Source organism: Leopardus geoffroyi, chromosome C1 (assembly GCF_018350155.1).
Source record: "Leopardus geoffroyi isolate Oge1 chromosome C1, O.geoffroyi_Oge1_pat1.0, whole genome shotgun sequence".
NCBI lineage: Eukaryota > Metazoa > Chordata > Mammalia > Carnivora > Felidae > Leopardus > Leopardus geoffroyi.
Window position 1 is genome coordinate 101763298 of NC_059328.1, and position 27908 is coordinate 101791205.

The 27908-nt window shown below is 42.0% G+C and overlaps 1 pseudogene; it reads left to right on the forward strand.

The window, feature by feature from the left end:
- The window catches only part of LOC123596844, a 46278-nt pseudogene extending 22503 nt beyond the window's left edge, over positions 1-23775 (forward strand).
- The last annotated feature ends 4133 nt before the right edge of the window (positions 23776-27908 follow it).

Here is a 27908-nt window from a genome sequence, read left to right on the forward strand (position 1 = left end):
GCAGACACCAAAATACCCACTCTCCAGACTTAATACATTAACATTTGGCCTGATTGGCTTCTTATTTTTTTAAATAAATAAAATGCTGCAAATGTGGTTGATGAATTCCCCGCCTCCACCTTACTACATGTCATTCCTTTCCCCTCCTTCTAGGAAATAACCAATAACCTAAAGTTGGTATGTGCTCTTTTTCTCAGTGTTTTTATACTTTTACCAAAAATAGAGTAATTTGGATTTCCTTTTTTTTTTTTTTTTAATTTCACTACTGGTCAGGATGTTACTTTATAACTATTCTTTTCATGGGTACCATCTATTTTTAACATGCATGTTTGAGGGGCACGTGGGTAGCTCAGTCAGTTTAAGCATCCGACTTGGGCTCAGGTCCTGATCTCAGTTTGTGGGTTCAAGCCCCACATCAGACTCTAAGCCTGCTTCGGATTCTGTGTCTCCCTCTCTCTCTGCCCCTCCCCTGCTTGTGCGCTCTCTCTCTCTCTCTCTCTCTCTCTCTCAAAAATAAATAAATACTAAAAAAAAATGTGCATTGACATAAAGTCTAAAGTTAATCAATATCTGTGTCCTTCAGAAAAATGCAGGACCCTAAGTGCCTTAACTATGATACCTACCTCCCCTATTTTGCAAGTTTTTTAAATCTACATGTTTACTAATTTGTTTGCCTCATGTTTTTCTTACAACTCTCCCTACCTTCTGAATTCCTTATTTCTAAAAAGTATTTAATATACATGGTCAATACTCTTAAATAAGACTTTAGAATTCTAGGCTGAAACAATTTCTGGGGTTTTTTCCTTAGCTCTTTAAGTGTTGTAATCTATTAACCTTTTATCCGGTTTTTCTTTTAGGCAACTTCTTCAGTCTCTGGTTACATTTAATTGATTCTTTTACTCTTTGTAATATGGTTTTACTGTAGGTAAAACTTGTAAGGTATGGACATATTTTTCTTGGTCCTGCTGAAGTCTCATTGTGCTTTGTCAAACAGGTGTTCACATCTGGAATTTTAGCTATAATTTATCTTTGAATATTACCTTTCCCTAGTCTCTCAATCTTCTCTCTTTCAAACTCCTATTAAATATATATTACCTTTTAATTCTAACCATCACGTTTATTAATCTCCTGCTCATATTTTCTAGCCTTTCGCTGCATCCTGGACAATCTCCTCATCTCTACTCTTCCTATGCAGGGGTTTACACTTCAGGTTTTGCTTTCATGAGTCTACAGTTTTGTCTCATATTGCCTGATGTGTTACCAACACTTCAGCTTCTCATTTCTTGGGCCTGTTTCTGAGTCTAATAGTCCTCTCTAATTCCAAGAAGGCATGCATGTCAGTATGCTCAGACAGGATGAGCCAGGATGGTGACAGACCTTAAAATCAAATCCACTGGAGGAGTTTTTTGGTCTGGAAAAATCTTTGTTTCATTCCCATTCTTGAATAACACTTTTACTAGGTGAGGAGTTCTTGGTTTACATTTTTCCTCCTCAAAATTTTGAGGAATTTGACATGCAGAGAAGACTAAATGTGGAAAATATAGATTGTCTTGAAATATCTGAAGAGTTCTCCTGTAGAATAATTACACTTTCCATGTCACCTTGCAGTAGAACTAGGGATACTAGGTGCCTGTGAAAAGGAAAAGGCTTCTGGTCCACATAGGAAGAATCTTCCAAAATGCAGAACTGTCAAAGATGGCGTGGACATGCTCAAGAGGTACCGAGATCTCCATCTTTGGAAAGATTTTCATGTATAAAGAGGACAATTAAAACAGACAGATATTTGGCCCGGATGTTTTAGAGGGCATTCAAACATCAAATGATTGATGAAATGATTGTGCTTTGAGGTTTCTTTCAGAACTGTAGACCTCTAATCCCTTCACGTGACCTGGGTATAACTCCATAGTATTTGCCATGTACCAACGGTTTTTCAGTGTTTACTGATTAGGTGAAGATTTCTGTGTTCTTCAGACCCCCAAATCTTAGTGCCTTGTAATAACACACATTCATTTCTTTGCTCATATCACACATGGGTTGCAGCTTGCCTGTGCTCTGCCAGGCTCTGCTGACATCAGCTCAACTTAGGTGGCTCCATGTGTCTTCTCATGCTGGGACCCAGGCTGAAGGATCAGCCACTAACTGGGACACATCATTCTCAAAGTAGGGGGCACAAGCTCAAAGGAGGTGGAGATAGCAGTGCCAAACCATACAAGCATATTTAAACCTTTGCTTGGATATGGATTGTGTTATCCACTTATATCCCATTGGCCAACACAAACCATATGGCCAATCACAAAGGCAATGGAAGAGGAGACTAAAAACCTCTTATAAGAAAGCTTAACAGGGCAGGAAAGAACCAATGGTGTGTTGGACCCAGCTCACTCTGGTATGCAACAGCTAATTTTTTAATTTCAGGAATTTGTCCAACTGGTTGTTAAACCATCAGTATCTTGAAATCAGCCATGATGGAAATATTTACAGCATGGAAGCTGGAAAATGCTACAAATCAGACTTTTCTCCCCAACCAGGAGCCAGTTGTTAAACATTTACCAGCACACTGATAGAAGCAACCAAAGCAACCAATAGTTGTAAACAAATAGAATGGTCCACCATTGCTTCTTTGGTACCTAGGGCCTCTAGGAGCCCAACAGTAGCAATGGATGTATAATATCTAAAAATCCTTCAAGGTGTGTCTCTTCTCCATACCAAGAGGTCATAGCACTGGTTTTCTTAGCTCACAAGAAGAATTCAGTGTCATTTATACCCTCTTGAATCACCTTCTGGCACAGCAAGTGGAAGCAAAACCAAGAAGGTAAAAACCCATTCACCCTCCACGATCTTTAACGAGCTCAGTTTAGGATCTTCTGTTTCCTTGGCAACATACCTGACACTAAAACTACTTCCAGTTCCCACTTTTCTCAGCTACTTTGAGTGTTTCCAGTAAAATACTTCCATGCCTTTCTGCTTTCTTGGCACACTCTATTGCTGTCACCCCACATGAGCTCTAGAGATGGTTTCCAGGCTGGGCCCCCCACTTTAGCACACAGTCCCTTCCTTAAGCTGAACTCTAATTGAGTCCAACATTTTCTTTCCTGCAGTGTGGGCTGGACAGTCTAAGTGCTGTCACTTAAGGAACCCCAGGTGCAAAGGCTGGGCCTCCCCCAACCCCACACTGTCATCTGTCCACCTCCCACACTCACCAATTGACCTACACTGTCAAGATCTCCTAAGCCAGCGCCTGAAGTCAGGGGTATTTGCGGGTTCCCCTTGGAGACTATCCCATCCTAAAGATGATGAAAGGATTAAGGCGAAACCAACTTGAAACGATACCAATAGGTTTCAGCAGAAATGCCTCCGGAAAACACCAAGGCTGTGTTTCTGCACAAAATCCGTGGCCATTCACCCCTTTGTTTTTTCTCTATTGCTCCCAATTTCCCTCTCTTGGCCTTCAAGCCCCTGCCCCACCCCCACTGCTCCAGAGGGCTGGTTCCAATTGCAAGGCCATTCCCGCAACAATCTCTGGCAACTGGAGTGAAAGGTGCCGACAAAGAGGCCCTCTCCACAGCTCCCTTTTCACAAGAAGCATGTATCCAATTAAAGGATTTTAATTAAAATGCTTTCTGTAGCATCCTGTTTCTACTCACTGTTATAAATTAAACTTGACATTCTCTGATTTAACAGGTGGGTGAGATTATTCTGAAAGCTGCCAGATGAGAGGAAATAGAAGCTAGGCTGAAGCAAGCTGTGTGCCTGGGAGCATGAGCATGTGTGTGTGAAAATGTGTGTGTGTGTGTGTGTGTGTGTGCGCGCACGTGCTGTGTGCACATGTGCCCTCATACTTGCGTGAGTGCGCAATTAGGTGTGCATGTGTCTATCTTTAAATTGGTTTGAAATTGTTCCATTTTAAATGGAAAAGTCATGACACAACAAGGGGGACACCAAGAGAAAACAGAAGCTCCATCTAAAAAATTCGATTCTCCTGCAACATCCGTAAAATCTCCATCAGCTCCACCCATTGGCACATTTCTTGTGGGTGACATTCTTTTCTAAGTGTCAGCTCAAAAAAATCTGTAACCTCCATTTGTTCTTTCCTATAAATGATGTCTTAATCCACACTATTTCTTTATGCCAAGCGATAAGGAGGGAGGGAGTTTTGGTTACAGGTTACAGGTTACACCTCCACAGTGCCTTATAGTCATTGCTCAAATTAAACGCTCCAAAGAGTCCTTATAGATTGTGCATCACACCTTTGTATGTAAACCGGCCACCTCAAGGACCCTCTTTGTTCCAACCAAAGTAAGTTACCCACAAAACTGTCACAGCATATGTCATCTAAACTCCACACTGTTGTCCCTGTCATTCTCCCTGCCTAGACCTCTTCTCTCCAAAACTGCCTCTTCCTTCCAGACTCAGCTGCTGTTTCTACTCCCCCATGACACTCTTCTTGACCACCATAGCCATACTTTTTGCTTTAAGAACTTACACATTCCTGTATTTATTTAGCAGGACCAAGCAGTGCCATAGATGTGGAAGGTACAGCAGTGAACAATAAGAAAATAAGCAAATATAAAATTTGTTCATCTGGATACAGATTTGGAAGAAAAATAAGGCAAATTGATGTGGACAGAGTGTTGTTTGTGGTTTTATCGAATTCTATCATTTAAAGTTTTATAGGTTTATATCACATTTCCCCAATTGGATTATAATTCCCTTGAGGATGGGAATAATGTCTAATACCTAGGGGTACATTCAAAATGTTTAACAGCTAGTACAATAGAGAAGCTAACCAGTGAGAGTGGACCTCAGCCATCCTAGCATGTCCCAGCCGAACATGATCCCTGGTAAACTTCATTGTATCCTCCAGGTTAAAGTGTTACTCAATATATTTTGATCTGCATATTGATTTCATATGATTTGGTTTCTCATATTATCTAAATGGTTCTCTAGTGACCTGAAAGAGTAAATGTATTTCAATCAGTCTAACTTATTTTTTTATAATGTTTATTTATTTTTTGAGAGAGAGAAAAAGAGAGAGCGCGTGCGCGTGCACACGCGTACAAGTGGGGGAGGGGCAGAGAGAGAAGGAGAGAATCCCAAGCAGGTTCCACGCTGTCAGTGCAGAGCCTGACATCGGGCTGGATCCCATGAACTGTGAGATCATGACCTGGGCAGAAATCAAGTGTCGAACAACTAACCACCTGAGCTGCCCAGACGCCCCTAACATTTTTTTGTAATTTTTTTAACGTTTATTTATTATTTAAAAAAAATTTTTTTAATGTTTATTTATTTTTAACAGAGAGAGAGAGAGAGAGAGAGCATGAGCGGGGCAGGGGCAGAGAGAGAGGGAGACACAGAATCCGAAGCAGGCTCCAGGCTCTGAGCTGTCAGCACAGAGCCCAACACAGGGCTTGAACTCACAAACCGCGAGATCACGACCTGAGCCAAAGTCGGACACTTAACCGACTGAGCCTCCCAGGTGCCCAGCCCCTAACTTATTTTTAAAGAATATGCAGGTTGGGGGGTGCCTGGGGGGCTCAGTCAGTTAAGCCTCCAACTTCGGCTCTGTCTCCATCTCTCTGTCTCTGCCCCTACCACCCCCTCAAAAATAAATAAACCTTTAAAAAAGTAAAAAAAAAAAAAAAAAAAGAATATGCAGGCTGAGCACTCCTCAAGCAGGGCCAGACAGTTACCACTGATCAGGATGAGTGAATTTCCTTTCAGTCTTGACAACTCATCTGATGTCCTGCTCATCTAGGAAAGATTTTTCAGGAAAAACAGGCCCTTCAAAGCCTTATGTCTGCTGGAAAAGTCCTCATTTGCAGCTTTCCCATTTTAGTTCCCAAGGATAAATGTTTTATTGTGTATTAGAAAGATTGTGGACTTTGGTTTAAAATTTTTTTTTAAGTTTATTTATTTTAAGAGAGAGAGCATGGGAGGGACAGAGAGATAGGGAGAGAGAGAATCCCACACAGGGTTCAATGCCATAAACCATGAGACCATGACCCAAACTGAAAGCAAGAGTCAGATGCCCAACTGACTGGGCCACCCAGGTACCCCTGGACTTTGGATTTAAAACAGATCTGAGTTTGGGGAGCCTGGGTGGCTCAGTCTGTTGAGCATCAGATTCTTGATTTCAGCTCAGGTCATGATCCCAGAGTCGTGGGATCAAGCCCCACATTGGGCTCCTCACTGGGCATGGAGCCTGCTTAAGATTCACTCTCTTTCTCCCTCTGCCCCTCTTCTGCTTTCTCTCTCTCTCAAATTAAAAAGCAAACAAAAAACAAAAACAAAAAACCAGACCTGAGTTTAAATCATGGCTTCGCCTGCCATTTGTTTCAGGTACTAAGTTAGCCTGGTTAATGAACTTTTCTGAGGATTGGTAATGTTTACTGTAAAACAGAAAGCGTAATACCAACCTTGCAGTGTTTTTGTAGCAAATTTAATGAAACAAACTGAAAAAGTGCATGGTACTTACCTGATACAAAATCCATGATTTGTGAATGATTGCTATTGTAGGTGTTGTCATTATCAAAAGTGGTACAATCATACATGTGGTCAGATAGTACATTATACAGATACAGATCACCCTCACATGTTGGTGATATAAAAAATGAAATTCAAATGAGTAAGTTTGAAATCTAATTTGTGTGTGTGTGTGTGTGTGAGAGAGAGAGAGAGAGCGCACACAGGAGCAGGGGAGGGGCAGAGAGAAAGAGAGAGAATCTTAAGTAGGCTCTACACTCAGCACAGAGCCCAATGTAGGGCTCCATCCCATGACCCTGGGATCATGACCTGAGCTAAAATCAAGAGTCTGATGCTCAACCAATTGAGCCACCCAGGCGCCCCCCAAAAATCTAATTGGTTTAATTAAGCAATTCATGAATCTGGAAGCATCCCATCTATCAAGTGGATGCTCCGAGTAGTTATACCTTAATGGAAGGTTTTTATAGGAAGGAGGGTGGGACAAGGAAGTCGACAGCAAAAGAGAAGAAAGGCTTGTTTTAGGCCACGACAGCTTTTGTGGGGGAAAGGACTGACAGGATTTTTATCATGCAGACTACCTCACTGGTGCTGATCAGGACATTTAAGATTGTTAAAAAGCTGCATTCCCAGGATAGGCTGAAACTATACTTAAGTCTTGGTTTGCTATTGTAGGGGCAAATGACTCCATTTTGGGTTTGTTTCTTTTTTTAACAGTGGACACCTATGTATGGCTTATACTCCAAAATGCTCAGAGTTCCACTTTTACTCTGCTTCCACGACCTCATATCCAGGAAAGAGAAGAGGCATGTTCAGCTCAAATACACAGCGTCCTGCAAGCTCCTTGAGGACACGTCATCCCAGCTTCCATCTAATCTGTATCCCACCTCTTCCCACCCTATTTCTGTGCCATTATTGGCATAAGGCTCCACCCACAAGCTGAAACAGGACAGGAAGCTGCAGAACTGGAGAAGAGTAATCGAAACGATTGAAGAGCTGTGGGTCAGGTAATCGGATGACTTAAGACTTCTGAGCAAGACTGAAGGAGAGCATTCTAGAGTCTACTGAATCATAAGCCTGCCCATCCAGTGAACACACTCTTTCATTAGGAGACCCTGGCTCGAGCTGGAAAGAGGCAAACCTAGAGGGAATAAATAAATATGTCATTTTCCATGACAGATTTTATGATTATGGAACTCATTACTCCCGTGAAGTGATGCGAGCCAAAACTATAAATGGCTGCAAAAAACGAACGAGAAAAGCCCACGGAAAACCAACCTATCTCAGGGTACATTAAAGGGAATTAGACCATTTGAGGCATAGTGGCAACAAGCACTTGCAACAAGCACTTGCTGGAGCCCCTCGGTGCCAGGACTTGTGCCAAGTGCAGTTAGAGAAGCAAAGGAATAGAGACAAGGCCCCAGGCCTGAAGGCTCTCACAAAACAGGGGAGGTGGGCTGTGCCGGCAAACGGCTACAGGGCGAGTTAGACTCGATCAACAGCAATGAAGCGCTATGCAAAACAAAAAAGGGAGAGCTGTGGCTTCTAATTTGAAGGCTTCAGTGAAGAGGTAGCATTCGGATATGCACTGAAGAGGAGGTGAAGGGTCACCTGGGGGCTCCGTCGGCGCCGACTTCAGCTCAGGTCATGATCTCACAGTTCGTGAGTTCGAGCCCTGCGTCGGACTCTGCGTTGACTGACCGCTCAGAGCCCGGAGCCTGCTTCGGATTCTGTGTCTCCCTCACTCCCTGCCCCTCCCCCACTCACCCAATCTTTTGCACACGCGTGCTCTCTCTCTCAAAAATAAATAATTAAAAAAAAAAAAAAAGAGGTGGAACAGGGGCAATGGGAATTAGAGGCAGAGCCACTGACAGGGGATATGGGAGGTGGGCTGAGGGAGGATGGACTGAGAGTGATCTTCAGTGTAATGGCCCAACAATCCCCCCTCCCTTCCCTGCTTGGCCGAGGCAGGGAAGGGTCTGAAGAAGCAGAAAAGTTCAGGCAAAGAGAAGAAAAGGAAAATGACAAGAAGGTTATGTGTCTATTGAATAATAGGGGGAGGGATGTTTGAAAAGATGACATCTAAAATCTCTGGCAGCTCCCGAAGAGCCTTGATTTATTTTATATCTAACTCTTGCCCCAAAGGAGTTAACACCCTGCCCACACCACCCCACTCCCTCAACATGCTTACACAATAAACTCTAAGGGGCTTAATAAATTCCATTTCTTAAATAAACTTATAGTCTCATTTTGGGGAGATTGGTATATGGTCTCACAAACATGAAGAAACTAAGCAACTAGCACACTGGAGAAGGACAGCCAGCACTGGGACCAGATCAGAGGGGGCAAGTAAGGACTGAATACTAAACAGATGGAGACACAAATAAATGCATGCTTTCAGTCCGTGACACAAACCTTACAGAAAGAGATTGTGTCAGGATGGGAGAGGGTGTCTGAGGGGTGACAGTAAGGATTTCTGTCCCTCTTCATGGGAGATGTCTAAATTTACCTCAGATGTCACATTTAGCTTCTCAGACGATTTCCCATCCCTATCTCCCAGCTCATTTTCAGCCCCTTACCATTTAAATACTACTTTCACATACATCACCTCTTTACAGCATATATAAAAGAACATATAGAAGCATGGTTGAGAAAACCATCATTGTAAAGCCGAAAGCCAAGTTTTAGAGCATAGCTGGGCACGCACTAAGCATCTACCCTTTAAGTCCCTGGGGTGGAATCTATATATGGGTCAAAACATTTTCCCCAAAGCACCCAAGGAGATGAACTTTCCCAAGAACTCTCCCCCAAGATGCACCGCACTTTTCATCCCAGGAGGAAGCCTCCTTACAGACGAGTCCACGTTTGACTTGCTGGTAAAAGAGGAATTTGTTGAGCAGTTACGTGGGACACCCTGTCAATTCTTCTGGCATTGAGTAAGAAAGGCATAAAATCTTGTGTTTCCTCATGCAGGGACTCAGTTATTACCCATCAAATTCTTGCTGCGAAAATACGGGCAGCAAAGGCCAGAAACCTAGGCCCAGACTATCAAGATTAAACAGGGGAGCGTTCAGGCACCCTACGAAACATTTGCCCATCTTCTGTGAAAGATGAATCAGCTGTTAAAATGCTCAAGGAACCAGGGCGCCTGCCTAGCTGAATCGGAAGAGCACATGACTCTTGATCTCAGGATCATGAGTTCAAGCCCCATGCTGGGTGTAGAGCTTACATTAAGGGGGAAAAAAATGCTTAAGGGAACTATGGGAATGCCCTGAAGTTAAAACAGAAAAGGTTTGACCAGACCTTTCCTATGGATACACACCAAGAAACTGCATTTTATTTCTCAGTAGAAGTAACAAAGAGGGTCCTTTCAGGATAATTTCTTCAGTTCTCAACTGCCTTTTGCCCCAGCAGGCCCACCCAAACAGTGGTTTGGCCAAGCATAGATTTAACAACTGCTGTCTTTCAGACATAGAATGTAAGCCTGTTCTTACTCTGGAATACTTGCTGATGGCATCTCAGAGCCACGGAAGAGAACGGTAATCCTTTCTTCTGCTGGTCCTCTTACAGGCACAGTAACTGCTGTGGCCCTCCCTGGGACTGACCTCCTAGCACTGAAGATTCTAGCACCTAGCACTGAAAATCTCACATCCCAGGGAACCCCTTGGTCCCAGGTAAGTCAAGGTTGGTGATCCTTTTAGAGCACACCAAGTCAAGTCCTGACCCACCACTGAGGCACAGGCCTGGGGAGTAGCATGGAAATGCTGACTGAAACAACATAATAGACACTCCCAGACTCCTCCTGGGGCCCGGGTCTTGACTGAAGAGAAGCTTTAACTGTTACATTCTTTGGCACTAAACAGTGTAAAAATTACGAAATGGGAGCAATATCCAAAACTTTTCCTTATTCTGGATAAATTAAGATGCTCATGACAAGAAAATATAAAATGAAAATTTTATTCTTCATATTAATTGTTTTAAATGGAAAACAACTAGCCATTTGTGGTGAAACAGTGGAGCCATTGAAAATATCTCAGAGAAGTCTTGGCTTTCTGTTTCATGAGTAGCAGAAAGTAAAAATACAATCCCTCAACTATAAATTGTACCTTGAATAAGTGGAGAGGTTGAAAAACAGTCTGAAATGAATGCAGAAAGAAAATTATTAGTTCCTGTTGAGCTTCTGTCTTATAATCAAGGAGAATGTTCTGAAAACTGGGAAGAATAGAACAAGCACCATTAAGAAGGAAATCGGGGGTGGGGGGGGGACATCTGGGTGGCTCAGTCAGCTGAGTGTCTGACTTCGGCTCAGGTCATGATCTCTCAGTTCGTGAGTTCAAGCCCCGCCTCGGGCTGCTATCAGCGCAGAGCCCACTTCAGATCCTCTGTCCCCCTCCCTCTCTGCTCCTTCCCCACTCACGCTCTCTGTATCAAAAATAAATGAATATTTTAAAAAAAGAAGAAGAAGGAAGAAATCTGTTCTCAGGAGAGAAGGCAATAAAAGATAACTTATATCTCTCATTCCCAAATGTTCTACCATAGATTGGCTATAATAAAATCGCTTGGAAAACTTGTTAAAGGCACAGATTCCAAGCCCCAAGTCTAACAGTGATTTGGGTCTGGGTGGACCAGGGAATCTGACTTTAACAAGCTCTCTAGGCGATTCTGATGAACAGCTAGTTTTGGAATCATTGACTCAGATGATTAAAACGGTTTAATGGCAAATTCACATGGATTGTTCTCCAGACATCTCCTCAGCAAGCAATATAGTTTGATGGTTAAGAGTTTGGGATCTCTTAGGGTATAAAAGGTCCTAAACAACCTAGGATAGAATTCTGGCTCTGTAACTTGTTAGCTACATGAACTTGGAAAAGTAAATAAGTGTCTTTGTTTCTCAATTTCCCCTTCTAAATATGGGGATAATAATAGTAACCTCCCAGAGTTGTTGTAAGGTTGAAATACAGGCATACTTCATTTTATTATGCTTTGCTTTATCTTGCATTGCCAACGTGGCATTTTTTTACAAATTGGAAGTTTGAGGACAACCCTGCATTGAGCAAGTCCATAGGTGCCATTTTTCCAACAGCATTTCCTCACTTGATGTTTCTGTGTCACATCTTGGTAATTCTCACACTCACTCCAACTTTTAAACTATTTACATTTGTTATGGTGATCTGTGATCAGTGATTATGACTTGCTGAAATCTCAGGCGATAGTTTGCATTCTTTAGCTACAAAGTATTTTTCAATTAAGGTAGGTACACTGGTTTTTTTTAGACATACTACTATACATGTGTAATCGACTCCTATTGGAGTCATGCATACATAACTTTTGTATGCAGAAGGAAACAAAAAAAATTCTTGACTTGCTTTATTGCAGTATGTACTTTATTACAATGATCTAGAAGCAAACCCACAATATTTTCAATGTATGCCTGTGAGTGACACATGTCACACTCTTAGAAAAGTGTGCCACATGGTAAGCTCAGTGCATGTGAGGAGTTCTTATTATTGTTGAAAGAAATGATACATGAGGGCTCAGAATCACCACTGGTGATTCTATATGCATTCACAATACAAGAAAAATGGCAAAGAGTAAAGACAGTCATACTAACTAATCTTCAAAGAGAGCAAAATGATTTCTAACAAAATTCTAGAGCAGAAGAGTGTGTTCGATTATTATGAGTACTCACGTGAAACACAATCACTAGAAGCCAGTCTGAGTTCACCCACGATATATAACGCACGTACTTCAATTCAGACATTTCGATTGTCTTTAAAAGCTGCTCTTTTATTTTTATTCCAGGAACTCTTTCCCAATATTTTCAGGGCATGGCATGAGGACTTTGGAGCTCAGGTAAGAGGAATCTCCAGGTGAACATATTCAGAACAGCACTCAATTCTCCCTTGTGCCTCCTAAGTGAACTCTACCCAGCTTTCCCCCATCTCAGAAACGGTACCACCATTTACACAGAAACTTGGGAATCATCCTGAGTTTTAATCCCCACATAGACACAAACAATTCATCAAATAAGTCACATAAATTCTATCTCCAAAAAGAATCTTGAATCTATCCACCTGTCTTCGTCCTCACAGCTATCACCATGGTGCATCTCACCATCCTCTTTCATCTAGAAGCTCCCAACAATCCCCTAACTGACCATCTTATCTCTGCTCCGGGTCCCTACAGGGCATTCTCTATACAGCAGCCAGAGTGGACTTTTTAAAAAATATTCTTTGGGTGCCTGGGTGGCTCAGTTGGTTGAGGGTCCGACCTTTGATTTCAGCTCAGGTCAGGATCCCTGGGTCATGGTGATCAAGCCCCACATTGGGATTTTCACTGAGCTTGGAGCCTGCTTGGGATTCTGTCTCTCCCTTTCTTTCTGCCTCCCTGTCCCCGCTCACGTGCACATGCATGGTCTCTCTCTCTCAAAATAAACAAATAAGCATTTAAAAATACACCTCATGTCACTCCCCTGCTTAAAATTCTTCAATGCTTGGGTGGCTCAGTCAGTTAAGCATCCGACTTTGGCCTAGGTCATGATCTCATAGTTCATGACTTTGAGCCCTGCATTGGGCTGACAGTGCAGAGCCAGCTTGGGATTCTCTCTCTCTCTCTCTCTCTCTCTCTCTCTCTGCCCCTCCTCCCTCCTTTCAAAAAAAAGAAAAGAAAAGAAAAGAAAAGAAAAGAAAAGAAAAGAAAAAAGAAACCACATCAATGCCTTCCCATTTCAAATACTAAGTCAAAATTCCTTGCCATGGTCTATGAAGCCCTGCATAACCTGCCCCCACCCCACCCTTGTCCACATTTACTTCTCCACTAGAGTCGCCTGCCACTCCCCCTTCCTGATACACACTGGCCTTCTTTCAGCTCCTCAGCAGATAAAACTCCCCCCTGAGTCTCTGCGCTTACAGCTTCCCCAGTCTTCATGCTCTTCCCCAGCTTCTCACTTTCCTCAAGTCTCAGTTTAAATGTCTCTTCACAGAGAAAGCTTCATTATTCTACATAGCCGCACCCTATTTCTTAGCTTTCTACTGCTTAACACAACTTGTCATTACCTTTATTTAGCTTATTTGCTTGATTATCTTCCCCAGAAGAATGCAAGCAGTGTGAGAACAGAGACCATGTCTGTTTTATTCAGCAATACATCCCTAGTACTGTATCTGGCTTATATTAGATACTCAAATATATTTGATAAGTGAATACATTCATGAAAGAGGTAAATTCATAGCCAAGTAAATAGCCATACTCAAAGACTTGGCTAATGGGCATGTGTTTTATAAATTTATATGTAAGTAATTGATAATATTTATGTTATTTATAAATAATGATATACACGGAGTGGGGAATGCTATATGATAAAACTATGTGATCCTTAGAGTACAATTTCAGAAAGCATTAAGGGGCAGCACCTAATGAGTTGTCCTGAAATCTTGCATAGTTGTCTTTTACTTACCCTAAGGCCAACCCTGTGAACATTGTTTAATCTGAATCTTCACTCTGACCTTGCACAATGCTTGGCCAGATCCAGTTAATGGAATTAACTAAATTGGCCACCAGTGAAATGTATTAAAGTGCCACAGAGCAGGACAACAGTTAATGCAACTAACACTTAATGATGAGTGGCATCCGTTTAAGGGGGTGTTGGGAGTGGGAGAGGCAGAGCTGGGGAGCTCAGCTGAGCAAAATCCACATTTGCTAGGGATTCGCTACCTTGTCTCTAAACTACTCCTCCCAAGGAAACCTACATAAGAGCTGTTGGCAAGGAGCCAGAAGGGCTGATGAGAGTTCCACACCCACTCACTCCTTTCCCCAGCCCAGGTCTCTGGAAGAGGTGCTAATGAGCAGTAAAAAGGCCAGAAGGTGAGGAGGAGGAGGGGGTAAGAGAGCCTGGATTATCCATGACCTGTATAATCAGTCCCTGAAGATTTGGTTTAACTAGATTTGCAGAATCCCCTTTCTACCCATGAATGTGTGAGAAACCCAGAGGAGATGGTAAAGAACCAGGAGTCGAGACACTGCCTTGTTAAGTGTGTGCAAACATTGACACAACTTCTATAAGAAGTGCTTTATGGGGGACAGAGGATAGATGTTGAGTGCTTGTCAATGGGAGCTCTCTAGCTGTAGAATTTTTATAGCTCATTCAGTCACAAAAAAATACTATGACATATTTGGGTAAAGGTTTCTGGAAACTATTTCCCTTCACCACTCCCATGGCTTAATTCTATGGGCTTCCTCTTCAGAGGAGTAGTTTGTCAAAGTACAACATAGAGAGTGGTAAAATCAGGTCTCCAAAGGGAGCAGAAACATCAGTGGGTAGAATTTGCAGATTTTCCACGGTGAAATATTACCAACATGATATCACTGAAGACAGAGTTGGGAAGAAGTAATCAGAATCAATGGTCACAAGCTAGTAGAAGCTGGCTTCATCATACGACTGATCTGCACACTGATTTTAGGAGCCAAACAGATTAAGCCCCAGTGCTGGGTCTGTCCCTTTCTAAGTATGTGACCTTGGCAAATTACTTAACCTCTCAAAGCCTTATATTCCTCGTCTTTTAAACGTGGGTAATGCAAATAAAACTTAGTTTAAAATATATGTTTAAAGAAAATAGTGTTGAGCATATGATAGGCACTCATTAAATGGTGGAAGATGGTGGTATTACTGATGAGTTACTTCAGCTAAAAGATCAATAATTACTGTAAAGACCCAATGAGTAGCCAAGGGTTCCTATATTGGAAATCCTCACAATAACTCCAACAAGTCAAATAAACGTAACTATTTAGGCACAAGGGCCTCTAGAAGTATGTATCTTGATCAGGAACACGACAGGGATGCCCACTCTCACTGCTGTTGTTTAACATAGTGCTGGAAGTTCTAGCATCAGCAATCAGACAACAAAAGGAAATCAAAGGCATCAAAACTGGCAAAGATGAAGTCAAGCTTTCGCTTTTTGCAGATGACATGATATTATACATGGAAAATCTGACAGACTCCACCAAAAGTCTGCTAGAACTGATACATGAATTCAGCAAAGTTGCAGGATACAAAATCAATGTACAGAAATCAGTTGCATTCTTATACACTAACAATGAAGCAACAGAAAGACAAATAAAGAAACTGATCCCATTCACAATTGCACCAAGAAGCATAAAATACCTAGGAATAAATCTAACCAAAGATGTAAAAGATCTGTATGCTGAAAACTATAGAAAGCTTATGAAGGTAATTGAAGAAGATTTAAAGAAATGGAAAGACATTCCCTGCTCATGGATTGGAAGAATCAATATTGTCAAAATGTCAATACTACCCAAAGCTATCTACACATTCAATGCAATCCCAATCAAAATTGCACCAGCATTCTTCTCGAAACTAGAACAAGCCATCCTAAAATTCATATGGAACCACAAAAGGCCCCGAATAGCCAAAGTAATTTTGAAGAAGAAGACCAAAGCAGGAGGTATCACAATCCCAGACTTTAGCCTCTACTACAAAGCTGTAATCATCAAGACAGCATGGTATTGGCACAAAAACAGACACATAGACCAATGGAATAGAATAGAAACCCCAGAACTAGACCCACAAACGTATGGCCAACTCATCTTTGACAAAGCAGGAAAGAACATCCAATGGAAAAAAGACAGTCTCTTTAACAAATGGTGCTAGGAGAACTGGACAGCAACATGCAGAAGGTTGAAACTAGACCACTTTCTCACACCATTCACAAAAATAAACTCAAAATGGATAAAGGACCTGAATGTGAGACAGGAAACCATCAAAACCCTAGAGGAGAAAGCAGGAAAAGACCTCTCTGACCTCAGCCGTAGCAATCTCTTACTCGACACATCCCCAAAGGCAAGGGAATTAAAAGCAAAAGTGAATTACTGGGACCTTATGAAGATAAAAAGCTTCTGCACAGCAAAGGAAACAACCAACAAAACTAAAAGGCAACCAACGGAATGGGAAAAGATATTTGCAAATGACATATCAGACAAAGGGCTAGTATCCAAAATCTATAAAGAGCTCACCAAACTCCACACCCGAAAAACAAATAACCCAGTGAAGAAATGGGCAGAAAACATGAATAGACACTTTTCTAAAGAAGACATCTGGATGGCCAACAGGCACATGAAAAGATGTTCAACGTCGCTCCTTATCAGGGAAATACAAATCAAAACCACACTCAGGTATCACCTCACGCCAATCAGAGTGGCCAAAATGAACAAATCAGGAGACTATAGATGCTGGAGAGGATGTGGAGAAACGGGAACCCTCTTGCACTGTTGGTGGGAATGCAAATTGGTGCAGCCGCTCTGGAAAGCAGTGTGGAGGTTCCTCAGAAAATTAAAAATAGACCTACCCTATGACCCAGCAATAGCACTGCTAGGAATTTATCCAAGGGATACAGGAGTACTGATGCATAGGGGCACTTGTACCCCAATGTTTATAGCAGCACTGTCAACAATAGCCAAATGATGGAAAGAGCCTAAATGTCCATCAACTGATGAATGGATAAAGAAATTGTGGTTTATATACACAATGGAATACTACGTGGCAATGAGAAAAAATGAAATATGGCCTTTTGTAGCAACGTGGATGGAACTGGAGAGTGTGATGCTAAGTGAAATAAGCCATACAGAGAAAGACAGATACCATATGGTTTCATTCTTATGTGGATCCTGAGAAACTTAACAGAAACCCATGGGGGAGGGGAAGGAAAAAAAAAAAGAAAAAAGAGGTTAGAGTAGGAGAGAGCCAAAACGTAAGAGACTGTTAAAAACTGAGAACAAACTGAGGGTTGATGGGGGGTGGGAGGGAGGAGAGGGTGGGTGATGGGTATTGAGGAGGGCACCTTTTGGGATGAGCACTGGGTGTTGTATGGAAACCAATTTGACAATAAATTTCATATATTAAAAAAAAAAAAGAAGTATGTATCTTGAGAAGGAATTGAAGAAAGAAGGAATACTATAACTTTTTATTAAAGGTACAGTTTGAATTTTTAACAGCAAGAATTTTTTAAATATTTTAAGTGCATAGTTATTTTTAACTTTTAAGCAAACCATGGAGAAAAAAATTCCAGAACTAATGCTTTCAGCATAGTAGAAATAAGCATTGAACATTAAGATTGCCTGAAAGTTGGCAATTATATACAGTTCACTCACTGTGATCCTCTAGTGTAGACCCAGAAAAAATTCCTGGGGAAATCTTATCAGAAACTATGAATTTGGACAGTGGGATACAGCAAAGAAGTAGGTTCAGCAGAATTCCTGGAGTGAATTTTTACAGATGAATTGAGGACATACATTCTAATGGAAATTGTTTTAAAAGAAATGTAATGATCATGTGAAAATTAATAAAAGGAAATCTTCCTGGAGTCAGAAGAAGTCCGGAAGAAGTCAGGAGCTCTTATTCCCTACCACTCATAGTCAACTGCAGACCCCAACCAGAACAAAGTAATTTACATTCCCAACAGGAAGCAGCTTACTTTACTACTCCAGCAAGAGGAAGAAAGATTTTCTCCTTGCCTGGCAACAGCCCAGCCAATAAGAGACTGTCACGACTCAGCCAATGAAAACCCACTACCCTTCAGACTTCTAGTATACTCCAATGGACTTTTTGCATGTAGCAGCCCCTCCCAACTCTGCCTTTCCTCTATAATAGAGCATTCCTCTGCTTTTTTCTCCCAACTTGCCCATGGTTTTACTGCAGCTTGCATGTCCTGGACTGTTAGTCCCAATTACACCCATGTTTACTGATAAAATACCTGAGTTTTGTTTTTAAGGTTACAATCACAAAACAAATAAAAAATTCAGTTTGAAAACTATTCATGGTGGAAAAAAAGTGTCTAGATAGTACGGAGTGAAAAACACATTAACCTCATGAAATTACAGTTGACAGATATTATGTAACAACAACTCACAAAGTTTAGAAAATAGCCTGTGGGGGGGGGGAGTCTTAAGAAAGGAAGGGTCAGGATGGTGAATTTCAGTGATTGAGCAATGTGATTAGAAAAGGCATATATTTCATAGTTCCATTGTCCCCGAGATCTATGAACAGACATTTCTCAGTGGGGCAGTCAGATCATCTACTCACTTGTATATGATTCACTGAAAGCTGACCAGGAGCCAGAAATCAACTCTGTGTGTGATGTAATACTACCAGCAGTCTCTGGGGTGTCCTGGGATGAGCCTGAATACCACAATCATCCAACTATTTCTCAAAGTCCTGCCTCAGCTCCCTTTGGATCAGGGCTGGAGGCAATACCACCAGTATGGTATTTGAACATTTTTTAGCTCACATCTTGAGAACAGTGACATCATGGTCCAAGACTCAGGTGGCTGTGCTATCCCCGACACCTCAACTAGAACCTGGACAGAGGGCCATACTTGTGAAAACTCTTTGGACTTGGCTTTGTAAAGTACGTCAAAGCATGAGTGCAATAACAAGGGAGGCTGCATGGAATGATGGAAACCAAGACTCAGCCTGATTCAGATGTTGAAATGTAGCTACATGTGTATGCTGGTGGGGTCACTTTAAGAAAAGTCAAGGTATGGAAATCTAAATTGATTTAAAATATAAACCAGCAGCCAATTCCTCTTGTCACAAATGGAATCTTTCTCTATAAAACTGCTCAAAATATGATTATCCTATTCCCTACTACTGTTAAAAATATGCTTGGTTCACAAAAACTAGATCCATCCATCTTTCACTGAATGTACCTTTTACATAAAATACAGCGTAGCTGTATTTAAATGAATTTAAATGAATGAAATATGAGTTTGGTTAATGTGATCTAGGGGATCAACAGTTTTTATAAATATGAGAGTCAGTTCTAGTTCAAACTGTTTCATTAGGAGTATTTTGATTTCTTTGCTCTGTGCGTGTGTGTGTGTGTGTGTGTGTGTGTGTGTGTGTGTGTGTGTTGGGGAGTTTTTGATCATTATTATTAGAGAAGAAGCTTCAATCCAGTTCAAGGTTCAGAAAGAGATTCATAGGTGGTTTCTGTTTAAATTCAGCAATTCTGCCAGGGATTTCTGATTTCGTTCAGTTAAAGCTCATAGATTTGTGTGTGTTGTATGTGTGGATGTGTATGCATCAAGTACGATATAATACCTTGATTTTTATTCAAGCTCATTTCACCAGTCACCAGTCACTTGGCTCTTGGTTATGGAAAGAGACCTCTGGGTGCACAATAAAGTCTGAAAATTCATAAAGAGAGAAACAGCTCCCTGTGGCGGAGTAGGAAGGCCACCAGGGTCAGCAGCCTGGGATGAACGCCTCCTCGACAGCACTGCTCAGGCAGTGTCCTACTGCTCTGACCCCAGCTCTGACCCCATCCTGAGCCCCCATTTCTAGCTGGAAGGGGAGGACAGGACAATGACCTCTACTACGTTCATCCATTTAGTAGATATTTGAGCGTGTTATAAGCCAGGCTCTATTCTAGGCTCCAGCGATTCAACACTGAACCAGATAGACACATTTCTTGCTCTCATAGAGCTTGTAGTGGTCTTCACTGAGATACTGGCTTCTTGAGTTCTAATAATTTTCAGCAAATGTATATTTAACTTTTTGAATGATAATATTCACTAACACTTGGGGTACACAGTTTCAGTCTTGCCTCTCTCTAGTCAGAAGTCTATAAATGGCCACCTTACCTGGCATTCGCTATTAAGTGAGATGATTTCAAGGGCTCTGAAATGCATCTGAAATGCAGATGATCCTTGAGAGATGTTTAGGTTTATGCTACTTTTATATCAAGTGTGGGGCTTGCCTTCAAGAGTTATCTGTTAAAAGACCTGGTGTGAATAGACACCATAGTAAATTTGGGGAGAACGTCACTTACTATAAATCCATTATTCAGTTTGCTACCCCAAAAATATTTATTGAGCCATTATTCTGAGCCAGGCACCTGTGTCTCAGGGCTTATTATAAATGTTGTCATATTCATCACCTGCGATGATTCAGAAAATTGTCCTACGACATAGATATGATAAATTAATCATTGTTATTGTTGTTGTTATTATTATTATTATTATTATTATTATTCCCATTGTAGCCCTGAGTACTGAGGGCCAAAGGGTTCAAAATGCCTCCTCAATATTGCTTAGCTCAGAAGCAGTGCAGGCAACTAATCAGGGGTTATGAACACAGTCTGAAGTTCTGCTACTTGGGATCAAATTCTGCCTCTGCTGTGTGACCTCAGGCAAGTGACATCTCTGTGCCTTGGTTTCCTCATTGGTACATGGAAAAAGTAATGGTTCCTCATAGAGTTGTTGTGAGAATTAAATTAAATTAAATTAAATTAAATTACAAATTAGACACTTAGGACTGTGTCTGGCAGCTGGCAAGTGCTTAATAAGAGTTTGCCATTATCATCAAACTCAGTCTTATGGGGCAGACACCTCTATCTGCTGCCTCTGTCCATAACTCCTGCCTGATTTTACTTTGCTCAGTGTTTTACTCCCTCAGATCAGAAGCATTTATATTTCAAAGTCTCAAATTCCCCTGGAAGTTCTGAGTAAGCCAATCAAAACCATAATGACAAAAAGCCTTAAGACTGGTGGCCATGAACCAATACAGCCTAACAAGTTTTTCACTTTCCATAGGAAAAAAAAATAGTTAGATTTTCCAATTCTCTCTATCTTTCCTTATAGAAACTAAACCGCCTGGAATTCTGGGAAGCATGTATTCTTTTCCTTGAAGCACTGAGTATTTTCTTTATATAGCAGAAGTAAAATTTGCCTCTAAGAACTGATACATGCTTTAATATCCTACACCAAGGATCCCTTGAGAATTAAAAAAGAAGATTTAGTTTAGTTCAGTTGAAGAGAACTTCTATGATTTTTGTTCTCACACAATGACCCCTTAGCCAGCAGTTAGCACACATTTCCTGAACACTTATCTTATGCTGAGCCCTGCGATAAATACTGGACATTCAAAGATAAGTAAGAAGTGGTTCCTGACATCATGGCCAAAAGGAAATTGGAGAGGCAGCTGCCCTCTAAATGGGTATCCACATGTTGCTATGAGTTACCTTGTTTGAAGAAATCTGACTTGGAAGGAGCATTTGAAAATTGCATGCTGAGCTCACTTCCTTTGGTGCTTTAAGCAAGTTGAAGGTGCCAAGAAACTGATCAATCTCTTAGGTGCTGTGACCTCCATAGCAAACACAGAAAATATTGGATCCATTCTGCCTATAAAGTCACAACTGGGGGAAACCCTGCAGCCTCATGTCCAGAATGGGCAGACACTTTGGCCAGGTGGGGAACCCGATGAGGTGGGCAAACGTCCTACAGTAGGGCTCTCAGGCCCAAGATCCATGTTCTCTTGGCAAAACAGCAACTTCCTGCTTCAAAGTAAATAGGTTTAAAGGCTTATGGAAATGGTTCTGAAAGATGCTTGGCTATCCAAAAGTTCTTACAAAATAACATTTCAAAAAGTCAAGTGTAAAAGAATCAGAAACAGATGGATTAAGTTTCCTACAGAATACCCAGGGCTTAACAATTAACAAGGAAAAAAAAAAGTTTTAAAAAGGGAAGAAGGAAGCTGTGTTTGGCAATTGTCCAAGTCAGAATCCTTGAAGGAGGATTTGGGACGGTCTGTCAAACACCTAGCTTTGTGAGGTCCTTTATTTTCTACCACTCCACAACTGTGGAGCCTCAAATGAAGTTGAGTTTGTATATAGCTGCAGCCTTCACCAAAATCTGAACCATGAAAGATCCAGTCAGATGCCCCTTAGTTGTGGAGATCCATTTCCCAGTATATGTTCCACAAACCTCTGGTTCCACGAGATTCAGACCTCCATGCCTTGCTCATGCCATCCTCTCTGCCAAGGAGGCCCTTCACTGCTGAATTAAACCTTCACGTCTTTCAAGGTGCACCTCAAATGCCAACTTCCTGGAGACATTTTCTTCGATTGTTTTTCAGCTGGGTCTCCCACACAGCACGACAACTGTGATTCCTGTTGGGTGGCTCCAGACAGCCGCCACCAAAGAGAGAGATCCTAGTTGTCCACAAACCAGAGAAAGAGCAAGAACAAGTGAGCACCTCTGAGAACTAAGTCTGCACTCCATCCCCACTGCACAACTCCAGGGGACACTCGTAACCTTGTATTCTGTGAGAATGGCACCTTCTATAGCGAAGTGCGATTGCATGATGCCTCTTGAGGTATGCAAAAAGGCAGCCATGCTGTACTCATTCATGGCCCTACCTCCTCACACTTAGCCATGTACATAGATGACCATGCTACCCAGGATACAGCAGGAGCAGGAGACACACCGTAGTTTGAAGTGGAGAGAAAAATAGGACCTAGGAATTTGGTTTCCTAGGAAACCAAAATGTGGAGTGGTCTACACATTGATCCTGATTTAATAATGTTGGCCAGTATTTTCCACACTATATTCTGTGAGACATTTAAGGTGTTAAAAATATAAGATTCCCTGGTCAAATTAATCTGGGATTTCTCCAGGCTTTCTGAGAGCATGTTATTTTGCATTGTGAATTTCCAAAGTTGGAGTGGAGACAGGACCAGGTACAGTGTTTCCCAAACTCATTTTACCAAGGAACCTATTTTTGTAAAGCATAGTTGAGGCTTTCTGAGAAATGCATAAAATAAGAAAAAGAAATGGTTTCCTGCCTTTTTATAGTACTCTACCTCAATCTGACTGTCTCACTTCGATCCCATAATAGTTATTCGGCACCGTTTGTCATCAATGTGGGATCCATGGATTGGTTACAGGAGGTCTATGAAGGCCCTGAAATCGCATGCAACATTGTGTTCTTGTATGTATTCTCGGCAGAGAGATCCTCAGATGTGAGGAAGTGTTCAAGACTCAAAGTAAGGCAAATTCTCAAGCCCTCTTTAATACCTTAGTTCTAGGTGGACGGTGAAAGAGAAGAGTTCCTTTTATGCCCAGGTAGATAAGCATGCCAGAAACAAGCTCGAGAACATAAATGCCTACCTTAATAGTATCCCCCTAGTCTGTGACAAGGCAAATGATGTTCCTCATTTGGCCCAGAGTCCTTCTCTAGGCATGATATGGAATTTCCACTTTGAAAGGCCTGATTTGGCATTTAACCTCATGATGAGAATTCTGGTTTCCAAGGCCTTCACCTCACCCTCTGCCATTCCAACGACAGGCCGGCTGGCAAAGGCATGGATGGCAAATCCATTGGAGGGGCCCCCAGATGCCTTCAGGCATCACAGAAATGGGCCTCATTGTACAGGAAAAGGATCTAAGGAAAAACGAAGGAGTTCAAAAGATCAAGATGCACTTTCATTGATCTTGGACTTGTAAGAGCCACACCATCAATCACAGTCATTTAAAAATTCCTATTAATGGCCCAGAGTGCCGGGGCTCCCATATGGTTTGTCTTTGTAACATTTGGTTTGAGCATCTCTTTGGAATCAGCATGAGAATCCGTCAGTGTCAGATTCAGACTTGTGCCTGCTGCCTCACTCCCAGGCAACAGTGTAAGGGAGGGAAGGAAGAACCTGTGCTTAAATACAGTAGATGCTTCAAGACGATGGATATTCAGGGCTCAAAGAAGAAGCCAGAAGCCTGAGAATTCCATGTCCCTGGGAGACAGCAGAAAGCTGAAGCAAGATTCAGCCAAGCCAAGGAGAAGGTCCTAGGACATGTCTGGAACAATAGTGAGGAAGCAGCATGTCTGGAAAGGAATTCTGCCCCATCCCATCTATCTCAGATGTATTAGTGGCACCAGGGGCAGGCCTGGACCTGATGCTCCCTGGTAAAGAAGCAGTGGGCCCTTGCAAGGCTTTGTGCTTAGGACAAATCAGAAGGAATTGGGAGAGCACCAGAAGGCACAGTGCAAAGGGCAAAGGCCTTCTTTTCTAGCTCCCTCTCCTGCCGCCACCAAAGCAGTGCAATACAATGCTCACCGACTTGGCGCAGGGAGGGGAGAGCCCAGCACTGTGCTATCCAAGATGGAGTACGTGACAGCTGGTCATGCGTGACAGCTGAAGACCTGAAATGGCTGGTCTGTACTTGAGATATGCTATACATGTAAAATACACATCAAATTCAGACTTGATGTGAAAAAAGGATTGTAAAACAAATAGCATTAATAATTCTATATTGATTACATGTTTAAATAATTGTTTTCATTTTTTTTAGCCTGATCTTTTTTTACAGTTTTATTAAGGTATAATTGATATACAAAAACTATACATGTTTAAGTATTTGATGAGTTTGGACATAGGCAAACACCTATGTGTAATCCTTACCACAATCAATGTAACAGACCTACTCATCACCTCCAAAAGTTTCCTCATGCCCCTTTGTTTTGCTGTTGTTTTGTTTGCTTTGTGATAAGACCACCTAACATGAGACCTACCCTCTTAACAAAAATTGTAAATGTATAATACAGCATTGGTAATTATAGGCACAATGTTGTACAACAGATCTCTATAATTTACTCTTCTTGCGTAATTGAAACTTGGGTTAAATAAAATATATTGTTGAAATTAATTTATCTCTTTAACTTTTTATGCAGCTACTAAAATATTTAAAATTGCACATATGAGTCACATACATCTATTGGACAACACTTTTCCAGAACATAACTATATTAATTCCCTAGGGCTGCTGTAACAAAGTGCCACAAACAAGGTTGCCTAAAACAACAGAAATTTATTTTCTCATAATTCTGGAGGCCAGAGGTCTAAAATCAAGGTGTCAACCAAGCTGTTGCCTTCTGGAGGTTTCTGAGGGAGAGTCTGTTCCATGCCTTTCTCCTTGCTTTCAGTGGTTGGGCAGTCTTTGGCATTTCTGGACTTGTACAAGCATTGCTCCCATCTCCACCTCCGTTGTCATATGGCCTTCTTCCTGATGTGTCTCTGTGTCTGTGTCTTTTCTTCTCACAAGAACACTCATCATATTTGGGACCCACCTTACTCCAGTATGGCCTCATCTTAACTTACTAATTGCATCTGCAAAAACTCCATTTCCAAATGAGATTATATGCTAAGGTTTCAAGAATGACATGAATTTGGGGAGAGGGTACAATGTTCAACCCGATGTAATGGCTAAACTTGTCATTTTAAGGAAAAAGGAGCCTGTGCCTCCCTACCACGAAGAACACACATTTTCTCATCATGGAGTGGTGAGGTATGTCTGCTGTATCCCTTTCCAAACTCATACCAAGAACCCCCAAACAACTACTGCCTGATAAGGAGCTTGCTCAGGTAAAACACACTCGGGCTGGAAATGAGGAGATGTAGATTCTAGCCCTGGCTCTATCATCAGCCATCAGCAGCATTTCCCTGTCTCTGCAGTGGAGGTACTGTCCCCTTCACCTCCAAATTTGCAAGATAGTTGTGAAGATCACATTGGATAACTATGAAAGTGCTTTTAATCTACATGCAAATGTAAGCCTGTGTTACAGGATGCCAACTCTGGTCCTTTCTCTCTAGCTTTGAGAGAAACTGGAGAATCACTCTGAATGCTAGAGGATCTGGGATCTCTCAACCTCTGGCACAGTTGGGATGGACTCCTGCAAAATTCTCCCTACTGAACTCCCTACCCCAGAACTGTCCATTTCTTTTTTTTTTTTTTTTTTTTTTTTTGGTGTTTTATTTAGTTTTGAGAGAGAGAGAGCACAAGCGGAGGAGGAGCAGAGAGAGAGGGAGACACAGAATCTGAAGCAGGCTCCAGGCTCTGAACTGTCAGCACAGAGCCCGACGCGGGCTCGAACTCATGGAGTGTGAGGTCATGGCCCAAGCCGAAGTTGGACCCTCAACCAACTGAGCCACCCAGGCGCCCCAAGAACTTTCCCTTTCAATCCAACCTTTCCACTCCAGCTTGAGGGTTATTCAGAAATTTTTTTAAAAATCAAGTATGTCCCTTGCTCCCTGATATATATAGAGAGAGATAGAAAGATGTATTTAAATAATGAATTAATGAACGACACAGAGCTTGCCTATTTCTGATCCAGGGACAGAGGGAGGTTGAGATGGTCTTCTGCTAATCTTCCTCTCACTGAGGCTCCAGGATTAGAGTCAGGCAAAATAAACAGAAGAACTTAACTGATGAAAGATTTGAAAAATTGATGTCTGGAGAAGGAAGTGGACACTGTGCTGCATGGAATACATGAAGCTATTCAGAGGAAACCCAGGACAACTAAGCCAACTGTGAAGGAGGCCCAATCGGCTGGGCAAAGAGCAGCAACTTTTGCAAGACCAGGTTCCAATGGCACATCAGAGAGAGGAGGCCCAGAGGAAGCCTGAATTAGAAACACTTGCTGTTTCTCATTAGGCCTGAGAAATCTATTTATTTTGTTTTTCCCAGACTGTTTTATTTGGCAGATCCTGGGTGAAATGGCATCCTCTTTTCCCAGGGTCCTCGAAGCTGCTTGTTTGTTTTTGCAATTGGCCATTTTACAAGTAGGAGTAATAGGCACTCACGCGGAGACCTGATGCCACCGGCGAGCACATTACTCCGCTGAAATACAGGGCGCGGGTAGGGTCAGCTGAGTGGCAGAAAGTCCTGGCCCGAGGATGGCAACGTACTTCCCACCTCCATTACTGATGGCTACTGTTTGCGGCTCTGCCAAGGAGCCTCCCAAAGTCCTCCTCCCTCACTGTGCGCTGAGAATCTCTAAGTCAACTGTGAATTTGCTGTTGATGCTCCCTGCATTGCCAGCCACTGTCTCTCTCAGTACCACCTCCTCCCTGAGAAAATCCCAAGGCTCCGGAGCCGCCCCAGTCAGCCGATTCTGCGAAAGGCTCGCCTCCGACAGTTCTAGTATACACTTGTTCTACAGACACGGTGGGGCCCCCTTTCTCTCCAAATTCCCCTGGCCTGGATGACAAATGAGAAGAGCATTCTGTTTCCAAACTGTGTTTCCTGAAGAGTGTTCTTGTAAATGATTGTACCAGCAGGTGTCCAGAGCAGTAAGTTTGGAAAATATCATACACCTTGTCTTAGTTCCAGTTCATGTTAAGCTCTCAGAAGTCCCTGAGTAGAGATGTTCCCAATATGTATTAAACCACACTCTGGTTAGAAAAAAACAAACAAACAAACAAACAAACACTTATTAATAGTTTCTTGGAAAGGAGTTGGGAAATGCTTGTCTGCGGTGTTAGAGACCTAATGTGTTGTTCCTCTCAGATACCAGATTTCAAAGATAATCCTCATAGAGAAGCACGCATTCGTCTGAGGGGTAGACGGTGCCCTTTGCAATCATCCACATTGGTCATAACCATATTTTTTGAACTAAAAACCTGGCAGTGTGAGCTGACACATAGTCTAAAAATGAGACAAGAGATTTGAAGAAGGGACAGACCTACACAAATCTGAGTCTTCTATACACAGCCCTGCCTCCATTCTCCCTCAGGTCAGCCTCAGGACAGATTTTCAGCCTCTTACCAGAAACCTGTGTGACTGGTGCCACTGCTATGCCCCAGCCT